A 12,069-nucleotide genomic window follows, 5' to 3' on the forward strand; every position below is an offset into this window, starting at 1 on the left:
AGCCCTGCCTCCAGCTGTTTGCTTAGAAATTCTAGGGACAGTAAGGAGGCCTGTGTCTTGTGACTGTAGCGTATGTGTAGGTATGTACGGAAGGACCAAAATTGGAAAGATAGGTAGGAGCAAGCCCATGTAATGCTTTGTAGGTTAGCAGTAAAACCTTGAAATCAGCCCTTGTCTTAACAGGAAGCCAGTGTAGAGATGCTAGCACTGGAGAAATATGATCAAATGTTTTGGTTCTAGTCAAAATTCCAGCAGCCTTGTTTAGCACTAACTGAAGTATATTTAGCGCTTTATCCAGGTAATCGGAAAGATCATTGCAGTAACTAACCTAAAAGTGGCAAAAGCATGGAATCATTTGTCAGCATAATTTTTACGTCGAATCTTACGTAGATGGAAAAAAGCTGTCCTTGAAACAATCTTGATATGTTCTTCAAAAGAGAGATCAGGGTCCAGAGTTGCACTGAGGTCCTTCACAGTTCTTTTTGAGACGACTGTACAACCATCAAGATTAAATGTCAGATTCAACAGAAGATCTCTTTGTTTCTTGGGACCTAGAACAAGCATCTCTGTTTTGTCCGAGTTTAAAAATAGAACATTTGCCGCCATCCACTTCCTTATGTCTGAAACACAGGCTTCTGGGGAGGGAAATTTTGGGACTTCATCGAAATATACAGCTGTGTGTTATTCCCATAGCAGTGAAAGTTAACATTATGTTTCCGAATGACATCACCAAGAGGTAAAATATATAGTGAAAACAATAGTGGTCCTAAAACGGAGCCTTGAGGAACACCGAAATCAGAAGACAAACCATCCACAGAGACAAACTGATATTTTTCCGACAGATAACATCTAAACCAGGCCAGAACTTGTCAGTGTAGACCAATTTTGGTTTCCAATCTCTCCAAAAGAATGTGGTGTTCGATGGTATCAAAAGCAGCACTAAGGTCTAGGAGCACGAGGACAGATGCAGCGCCTCGGTTAAAAGGTAATTAAAAGGTAATTTACCACATTCACAAGTGCAGTCTCAGTGCTATGATGGGGTCTAAAACCAGACTGAAGCGTTTCGTATACAGTGCCTTGCGAAAGTATTCGGCCCCCTTGAACTTTGCGACCTTTTGCCACATTTCAGGCTTCAAACATAAAGATATAAAACTGTATTTTTTTGTGACGAATCAACAACAAGTGGGACACAATCATGAAGTGGATCGACATTTATTGGATATTTCAAACTTTTTTAACAAATCAAAAACTGAAAAATTGGGCGTGCAAAATTATTCAGCCCCTTTACTTTCAGTGCAGAAAATTCTCTCCAGAAGTTCAGTGAGGATCTCTGAATGATCCAATGTTGACCTAAATGACTAATGATGATAAATACAATCCACCTGTGTGTAATCAAGTCTCCGTATAATGAGATGGCTCCGGGTCTGTGGACTTTTCCATATTAAAGTAACCAAAAATTTGAATATTATCTGCCATGATGAGAAGGTTCGATAGGAATTTAGGTATCTCAGTCAGGAGGAGGCCTGTAAACAGTAGCTATAAAAATTGAATGAGTAGGATGCATAGATTTCATGACTAGAAGCTCAAAAGACGAAAACGCAATTTTTGTAAATTGAAATTTGCACCTCTACCTTTGCGGGATGAGCGGGGGATATGGTCACTAGCGTAACCAGGAGGCGAGGCCTCATTTAACACAGTAGATTCATCAGGCTTAAGCCATGTTTCAGTCAGGCCAACACATCAAGATTATGATCAGTGATTAGTTCATTGACTATACCTTAGTTTCGCCCAACCTAGGTCAAGGCACAGACACAGTCTCAATGGGGATGGCTGAGCTGACTACACTAACTGTGCTAGTGGCAGACTCCACTAAGCTGGCAGGCTGGCTAACAGCCACAATTACTCTATGCCGACACATCTTTCTAGCTGATTAACACGCTGAAGCTATGTTGCGCTTGGTGACCTCTGACTGTTTCATCCTAACATTGTTGGTGCTGACGTGGATAACAATATCCCTATACTCTCTACACCTGCCAGTTTTAGCTTTAGCCAGCACCATCTTCAGATTATCCTTAACGTTGGCAGCCCTGCCCCCTGGTAAACAGTGTCTGGATGATTCGTTTTAAGTCTAATACTGCGGACAATGGAGTCACCAATGACTAGGGTTTTCAATTTGTCAGAGCTAATGGTGGGAGGCTTCGGCGTCTCAGATCCCATAACGGGAGGAGTAGAGACCAGAGAAGGCTCGGCCTCTGACTCTGACTCGCTGCTTAATGGGGAAAACCGACTGAGTTTCTGTCGGCTGAATGAGCGACACCGGTTGAGCATTTCTACAGCATTTCCCTCCAGAAGCCATGAGAAAATTGTCCACACTTAACTAACCTTACCCTTACCTTAACCACCTGGAATTAATGCCTAACCTTAAGATTTGAGAGTTAATGCCTAACCTTAACCTACTTTGGTTAAGAAATTTCACGTTTGGAACAATTTTGAAATGTGACGTTTGAGAAACATGGATGAACGTCTAATTCTAATGTGAGACTGTGAGAGTTTGCTGTGAAAGAGACAGGCCGGGATTTCCAGGCCGTCCTTGAAACTAGATACTTACTAGTGTCTAGTGTGTGTGTGTGTGTGTGTGTGTGTGTGTGTGTGTGTGTGTGTGTGTGTGTGTGTGTGTGTGTGTGTGTGTATGTGTGTGTGTATGTAGGTGTGTATGTAGGTGTGTATGTGTGTTAGTGTGCAGCCCTCCTAAGAAACCTCTACACCTGTCTGTGTGGCCTCATTCATACACACAGACACATTCACCCATCCCAAGACACCCATCAGACAACTGAGGACTCTTCTGCTGAGACAAGCCAGTGATTGTTCTATTACAGGTGTGAGTCTGGGATTTCCCTCTCTTTGTAAGTACAGGCATCTCAGTGACATCTTTATTGTGTTTGAATTCCCTCCCTCCCTCCCTCCCTCCCTCCCTCCCTCCCTCCCTCCCTCCCTCCCTCCCTCCCTCCCTCCCTCCCTCCCTCCCTCCCTCCCTCCCTCCCTCCCTCCCTCCCTCCCTCCCTCCCTCTATTCTCCCATCACTCCATTCTCTTCATCTCTGTAGTTCCACCCTTATTCAGAGGAACTGAGGAACCATTATGTTGTCAGATCCAGCAAGAATTTGCTGTAGGCGCTTGTTAATCTAATCTAATTGACTCTAGGTGCTTGTTAATCACATCTAATGTACTGTAGGGGTTTGTTAATCTAATTTAATGTTGGGGCTTGTTTTACTAATCTAATTTACTTGGTTGTAAATATAATTTAATTTACTGTAGGGGCTTGTTTATCAACTTTAACTTACTGTAGGGGCTTGTTAATATAATACAATTTACTTAATGGCCTTCTTTTTCTAAGTTAATTTACTATAGAGGATTGTTAATAAAATGTATATTTTTTGCACTTGTTAATATTATATAATTTACTGTAGGGCCTAGTTAATATAATATAATTGACTGTATGGGCATGTTATTGTAATCTAATTTACTCTAGGGGCTTGTTAATCTAATTTAATTTACTATAGGGGTTTGTTAATATAATCTAATGTAATGTAGGGGCATGTTAATATAATACAATTTACTATAGGGGCTTGATAAAATATTTTAATTTACTGTAGAGGCTTGTTAGTATAATTTAATTTACTGTAGGACTTGTTAATATAATATAATTTACTGTTGTGGATTGTGAATATCATAGAATTTACTGTCAGGGCTTGCTTTTCTAATCTAATTTACTGTAGGGGCTTGTTAATATAATATAATTTACTGTAGGGGCTTGTTAATATAATATAATTTGCTGTATGGGATTGTTTTCCTTATCTAAATTACTGTAGGGGCTTGTTAATATAATTACATTTATAGTCAGAGCCTGCTTTTCTAATCTAATTTACAGTAGGGGCTGGTTAATATAATATAATTTATTACAGGGGCTGTTAATTTAATATCATCTACAGCAGGGGATCTTTAATATAGTATAGTACCTCAACAACAGCCCCTTCACATTACACTCCATGCAGTTTGGCTTCAGAGCGAAACACTCCACAGAAACGGCCAACTGCTTTCTTCTGGAAAATGTGAAGTCCAAGATGGACAAAGGGGGTGCTGTTGGGGCTGTGTTTCTGGACCTAAGGAAGGCTTTTGATACTGTTAACCATGAGATTCTCATCACAAAATTGTCAAAGTTCAACTTTTCCCCTGATGCCTTGAGATGGATGAAATCATACCTTGAAGGCAGAACTGTCAGAGTGAGCAATGAGCTGTCGCCCTATCGTAGCTATGATGTGGGCGTGCCCCAAGGGTCAATACTGGGGCCCTTCCTGTTCAGCCTGTACATTAATGATCTGCCTTCTGTCTGTACTGGGTCTGAAGTTCAAATGTATGCAGATGATACAGTGATTTATGTGCATGCAAAGAGCAAACAACAAGCTGCACAAGAACTCACTACTGTAATGGTCCAGGTTACAAAGTGGCTCAGTGACTCGTGTTTGCATCTCAATGTGAAAAAAACTGTTTGCATGTTCTTCACAAAGAGGGCAACAGATGCTACTGAGCCAGATGTCTATGTGTCAGGGGAGAAGCACCAGGTGGTATCCGATTTTAAGTACCTTGGCATCATACTTGATTCCAAAGCATGTGAAAAAGGTAATTCAAATAACTAAATTCAACCTAGCTAATTTCCGATTTATACGAAATTGTTTGACTACAGAGGTAGCAAAACTGTACTTCAACTCTATGATACTCCCCCACTTAACATACTGCTTGACTAGTTGCGCCCAAGCTTGCTGTACAACATTAAAACCAATTCAGTCTGTCTACAAACAGGCTCTCAAAGTGCTTGATAGGAAGCCCAATAGCCATCATCATTGTCACATCCTTAGAAAGCATGAGCTCTTGAGTTGGGAAAATCTTGTGCAATACACCAACGCATGTCTTGTATTCAAGATCCTTAATGGCCTGGCTCCCCCTCCACTCAATATTTTTGTTAAACAGAAAACCCAGACATATGGCAGCAGATCCACAAGGTCTGCCATGAGAGGTGACTGTATAGTTCCCCTAAGGAAAAGCACCTTTAGTAAATCTGCATTCTCTGTGAGAGCTTCCCATGTCTGGAATACACTGCCATCAGACACACATAACTGCACCACATATCACACTTTCACAAAATGCTTGAAGACATGGCTAAAGGTCAATCAGATTTGTGAACATGGTCCCTAGCTGTGTGTTGCCGCTTTCCATGTTGTCTGTTGTCTGTAGCTTGTGAGGTGTGGAAACACTTTGTTGCTTTTATGAATTTTGTCTTGCTGCTTTTTGCTCTATGTTGCTCTGTCTGTATGCTACGTCTTGCTTGTCCTATGTTGCTCTGTCTGTATGCTACGTCTTGCTTGTCCTATGTTGCTCTGTCTGTATGATATGTCTTGCTTGTCCTATGTTGCTATGTCTTTCTTGTAATATGTTGCTATTGTTTATATTGTAATTGTTTTTAATAACCTGCACCGGGACTGCGGTTGAAAATTAGCCGGCTGGCTAAAACCGGCACTTTTACTGAAACGTTGATTAATGTGCACTGTCCCTGTAAAAATAAAAATAAACTCAAACTCAAACTCAGTATAATTTACTGTTAATATAATATAATTACTGTAGGGCTTGTTAATATAATATAATATAATTTACTGTAGGGGCTTGTTAATATAATATAACTTACTAAAGGGGCTTGTTAATATAATTTAATTTACTATAGGACCTGGTTAATATAATATAATATAATTTACTGTAGGTGCTAGTTTATAATATAATTTAATTTACTGTAGGGGCCTGTAATGTAATATAATATAATTTAATTTACCAAAAGGACTGTTGAATATAATTTCATTTAATTTACTGTAGGGACTGGTTAATATATTATAATTTAATTTACTTTGGGAACTTGTATAATTTACTGTTAATATAATGTAATTTACTATTGTGGCTTGTTAATATAATATAATTAATTTTTCTGTAGGTGCTAGTTAATATAATATAATTTCATTTACTCAAAGGGCTTGTTAATATAATTCAATTTACTGTAGGGGCCTGTTAATATAATTTAATTTACTTTGAGGACTTGTAAATATAATATAATATAATTTACTGTGGGAGCTTGTTGACATAATGTAATTTAATTACTGTAGGGACTTGTTAATATAATATAATTTACTGTAGGGGCTTGTCAATATAATATAATATATTTTACAGTAAGGGCTTGTTAATATAATATAATTACATTTACTGTAGTGACTGTTTAGTATAATATTATTTTATTTAATGTAGGTGCTAGTTAATATATTATCATTTATTTTAGTGTAGGGGCCTTTGAATATAATATAATGTAATTTACTGTAGGGACTGGTTCATATAATTTCCCAGGACATAGACGTAGCTGATAATGGCAGAAAGTTTAAATTATTGTTAATCTATCTGCAACGTCCAAGTTACAGTAGCAATTACAGTGAAAGTACACCATGCTATTGTTTGAGGATAGTGCACAATTTTGAACATGAAAAGTGATTTATAAACAAATTAGGCACGTTTGGGCAGTCTTGATACAAAGTTTGAACAGAAAAGTAATGGTTCGTTGGATCAGCCTCAAACTTTGCACAAACACTGCCGCCATCTAATGGCCAAAATCTAAATTGCACCTGGGCTGGAATAATACATTATGCCCTTTCTCATGCATTTCAAAGATGATGGTACAAAAGAATAAAAAAGATAGTTTTTTAAATATTCTTTGTATTACTTTTAACAGATATATTGTATTACATTATTTTACATCCCTTTCACATTACATTACATTTAAGTCATTTAGCAGACGCTCTTATCCAGAGCGACTTATAAATTGGTGAATTCACCTTCTGACATCTTTCACAATTCCACAAACGTTTCCTTTCAAATAGTACTAAGAATATGCATATCCTTGCTTTTTTTTTTAAAGGGGTGGATCCTTAATATCATACAATTTACTGTAGGGGCTTGTTAATATAATATAATTTACTGTAGGGGATGGTTAATATAATATAATTTACTGTAGGGGTTTGTTAATATAATATCATTTACTGTAGGGGCTTGTTAATATAACATAATGTACTGTAGGGGCTTGTTAATAAAACATAATGTACTGTAGGGGCTTGTTAATATAACATAATTTACTATAGGGGCTTGTTAATATAACATAATGTACTGTAGGGGCTTGTTAATATAACATAATGTACTGTAGGGGCTTGTTAATAAAACATAATGTACTGTAGGGGCTTGTTAATATAACATAATTTACTATAGGGGCTTGTTAATATAACATAATGTACTGTAGGGGATGGTTAATATAATATAATATACTGTTGGGGCTTGTTTTTCCAATCAAATTTGCTGTATGGGCTTGTTAATGAAATCAAATGTATTGTAGAGGCATTTTAATAGAAAAAAATATAATTAACTGTGGAGGGTTGTTTATATAATATATTATAATTTACTGTAAAGGCTTGTCAATAAAATATACCACAATATAATTTACTGTAGGGAATTGTTAATATAATATAATATAATTTACAGTATGGTCTTGTTAATATAATGTAGTATACTGTAGAGGCTTGTTAATGTAATATAGTATACTGTAGGGGCTTGTTTTTCTAATCTAATTTACTGTAGGGGCTTGTTTTTCTAATCTAATTTACTGTAGGGGCTTGTTAATTTAATATAGTATATTTTTCTAACCTAATTTACTGTAGGGGCTTGTAAATATAAGCACATTTACTGTAGGGTCTTGTTATTATAATTTCATTCACAGTCAGGGCTTGCTAATATAATATAATTACATTTACAGTAGGGGTTGTTAATATAATATAATTTACTGTAGGGCTTGTTTAATATAATATAATATAATTTACTGTAGGGGCTTGTTAATATAATATAATTACTGTAGGGGCTTGTTAATAGAAGCATGTGTTTCAGACATAAGGAAGTGGATGGCTGCAAACTTTCTACTTTTAAACTTGGACAAAACAGAGATGCTTGTTCTTGGTCCCAAGAAACAAAGAGATCTTCTGTTGAATTTGACAATTAATCTTAATGGTTGTACATTCGTCTCAAATAAAACTGTGAAGGACCTCGGCGTTACTCTGGACCCTGATCTCTCTTTTGAAGAACATATCAAGACTGTTTCAAGGACAGCTTTTTTCCATCTACGTAACATTGCAAAAATCAGTAACTTTCTGTCCAAAAATGATGCAGAAAAATTAATCCATACTTTTGTCACTTCTAGGTTAGACTACTGCAATGCTCTACTTTCCGGCCACCCGGATAAAGCACTAAATAAACTTCAGTTAGTGCTAAATACGGCTGCTAGAATCCTGACTAGAACCCCAAAATTTGGTCATATTACGCCAGTGCCAGCCTCCCTACACTGGCTTCCTGTCAAAGCAAGGGCTGATTTCAAGGTATTACTGCTAACCTACAAAGCGTTACATGGGCTTGCTCCTACCTATCTCTCTGATTTGGTCCTGCCGTACATAACTACACGTACGCTACGGTCACAAGACGCAGGCCTCCTAATTTTCCCTAGAATTTCTAAGCAAACAGCTGGAGGCAGGGCTTTCTCCTATAGAGCTCAATTTTTATGGAACGGTCTGCCTAACCATGTCAGAGACGCAGACTCGGTATCAACCTTTAAGTCCTTACTGAAGACTCATCTCTTCAGTGGGTCATATGATTTAGTGTAGTCTGGCCCAGGATTGGGAAGGTGAACGGAAAGGCTCTGGAGCAACGAACCGCCCTTGCTGTCTCTGCCTGGCCGGTTCCCCTCTTTCCACTGGGATCCTCTGCCTCTAACCCTATTACAGGGGCTGAGTCACTGGCTTACTGGGGCTCTCTCATACCGTCCCTGGAGGGGGTGCGTCACCTGAGTGGGTTGATTCACTGATGTGGTCATCCTGTCTGGGTTGGCGCCCCCCCCCCTTGGGTTGTGCCATGGCGGAGATCTTTGTGGGCCATACTCAGCCTTGTCTCAGGATGGTAAGTTGGTGGTTGAGGATATCCCTCTAGTGGTGTGGGGGCTGTGCTTTGGCAAAGTGGGTGGGGTTATATCCTTCCTGTTTGGCCCTGTCCAGGGGTGTCCTCGGATGGGGCCACAGTGTCTCCTGACCCCTCCTGTCTCAGCCTTGTTAATATAATATAATTTACTGTAGGGGCTTTTTAATATAATATAATATAATATAATTTACTGTGGGAGCTTGTTAACATAATGTAATTTAATTACTGTAGGGTCTTGTTAATATAATATAATTTACTGTAGGGGCTTGTCAATATAATATAATATATTTTACAGTAAGGGCTTGTTAATATAATATAATTACATTTACTGTAGTGACTGTTTAGTATAATATTATTTTATTTAATGTAGGTGCTAGTTAATATATTATCATTTATTTTAGTGTAGGGGCCTTTGAATATAATATAATGTAATTTACTGTAGGGACTGGTTCATATAATTTCCCAGGACATAGACGTAGCTGATAATGGCAGAAAGTTTAAATTATTGTTAATCTATCTGCAACGTCCAAATTACAGTAGCAATTACAGTGAGGATAGTGCACAATTTTGAACATGAAAAGTGATTTATAAACAAATTAGGCACGTTTGGGCAGTCTTGATACAAAGTTTGAACAGAAAAGCAATGGTTCGTTGGATCAGCCTCAAACTTTGCACAAACACTGCCGCCATCTAATGGCCAAAATCTAAATTGCACCTGGGCTGGAAAAATACATTATGCCCTTTCTCATAAATTTCAAAGATGATTGTACATGATGGTACATCGTTTTTTAAATATTCTTTGTATTACCTTTTACCAGATATATTGTATTACATTCTTCTACATCCCTTTCACAATTCCACAAACGTTTCCTTTCAAATAGTACTAAGAATATGCATATCCTTGCTTTTCTTTTTTTAAAGGGGTGGATCCTTAATATCATACAATTTACTGTAGGGTCATGTTAATATAATATAATTTACTGTAGGGGTTTGTTAATATCATATAATTTACTGTAGGGGCTTGTTGATATAACATAATTTACTGTAGGGGCTTGTTAATATAACATAATGTACTGTAGGGGATGGTTAATATAATATAATATACTGTTGGGGCTTGTTTTTCTAATCAAATTTGCTGTATGGGCTTGTTAATGTAATCAAATGTATTGTAGTGGCATTTTAATAGAAAATACTATAATTAACTGTGGAGGCTTGTTTATATAATATATTATAATTTACTGTAACGGCTTGTCAATAAAATATACCATAATATAATTAACAGTATGGTCTTGTTAATGTAATCTAATTTACTGTAGGGGCTTGTTAATGTAATATAGTATACTGTAGGGGCTTGTTTTTCTAATCTAATTTACTGTAGGGGCTTGTTAATGTAATATAGTATACTGTAGGGGCTTGTTTTTCTAATCTAATTTACTGTAGGGGCTTGTTAATGTAATATAGTATACTGTAGGGGCTTGTTTTTCTAATCTAATTTACTGTAGGGGCTTGTAAATATAAGCAAATTAACTGTGGAGGCTTGTTTATATAATATATTATAATTTACTGTAAAGGCTTGTCAATAAAATATACCATAATATAATTTACTGTAAGGGCATGTTAATATAATATAATATAATTGTATTTACTGTAGGGGCTTAATATATTTTATTGTGGGGCCTTGTTTTTCTATTATAATTTACTGTTGTGGCTTGTTAATATAATTTAATTTAATATAGAGGCCTGTTATTAAAAATTAATTTCCTGTAGGGGCTTGTTTTTCTAATCTAATTTACTGTAGGGGTTGTTAATCTAATTTACTGTAGGGGTTGTCAAAATAATCTAATTTACTGTAGGGGTTGTCAAAATAATCTAATTTACTGTAGGGGTTGTCAAAATAATCTAATTTACTGTAGGGGTTGTCAAAATAATCTAATTTACTGTAGGGGTTGTCAAAATAATATAATTTACTGTAGGGGCTTGTTAATCTAATTTACTGTAGGGGTTGTCAAAATAATCTAATTTACTGTAGGGGTTGTCAAAATAATCTAATTTACTGTAGGGGTTGTCAAAATAATCTAATTTACTGTAGGGGTTGTCAAAATAATATAATTTACTGTAGGGGTTGTCAAAATAATATAATTTACTGTAGGGGTTGTCAAAATAATATAATTTACTGTAGGGGTTGTCAAAATAATATAATTTACTGTAGGGGTGGTCAAAATAATATAATTTACTGTAGGGGTTGTCAAAATAATATAATTTACTGTAGGGGCTTGTTAACAGAATATAATTTACTGTAGAGGCTTGTTAATATAATATAATTTACCGTAGAGGCTTGTTAATATAATATAATTTACTGTAGAGGCTTGTTAATACAATATCATTTACTGTAGAGGATTGTTAATATAATATAATTTACTTCAGAGGCTTGTTAATATAATATAATTTACTGTAGAGGCTTGTTAATACAATATAATTTACTGTAGAGGCTTGTTAATATAATATAATTTACTGTAGAGGTTTGTTAATATAATATAATTTACTGTAGAGGCTTGTTAATCTAATTTACTGCAGAGGCTTGTTAATATAATATAATTTGCTGTAGAGGCTTGTTAATATAATATAATTTACTGTAGAGGCTTGTTAATCTAATTTACTGCAGAGGCTTGTTAATATAATATAATTTACTGTAGAGGCTTGATAATATAAAAACATTTACAGCAAAGGCTTGCTTTTCTAATATAATGTACTATAAGGGGTTGTTAATATAATATAATTTACTGTAGGGGCTTGTTTTTCAAATCAAATGTATTTATATAGCCCTTCGTACGTCAGCTGATATCTCAAAGTGCTGTACAGAAACCCAGCCTAAAACCCCAAACAGCAAGCAATGCAGGTGTAGAAGCACGGTGGATAGGAAAAACTCCCTAGAAAGGCCACATCCTAGGAAGAAACCTAGAGAGGAACCAGGCTATGT

Source organism: Oncorhynchus masou, chromosome 32 (genome assembly GCF_036934945.1).
Source record: "Oncorhynchus masou masou isolate Uvic2021 chromosome 32, UVic_Omas_1.1, whole genome shotgun sequence".
Taxonomy (NCBI): Eukaryota; Metazoa; Chordata; class Actinopteri; order Salmoniformes; family Salmonidae; genus Oncorhynchus; species Oncorhynchus masou.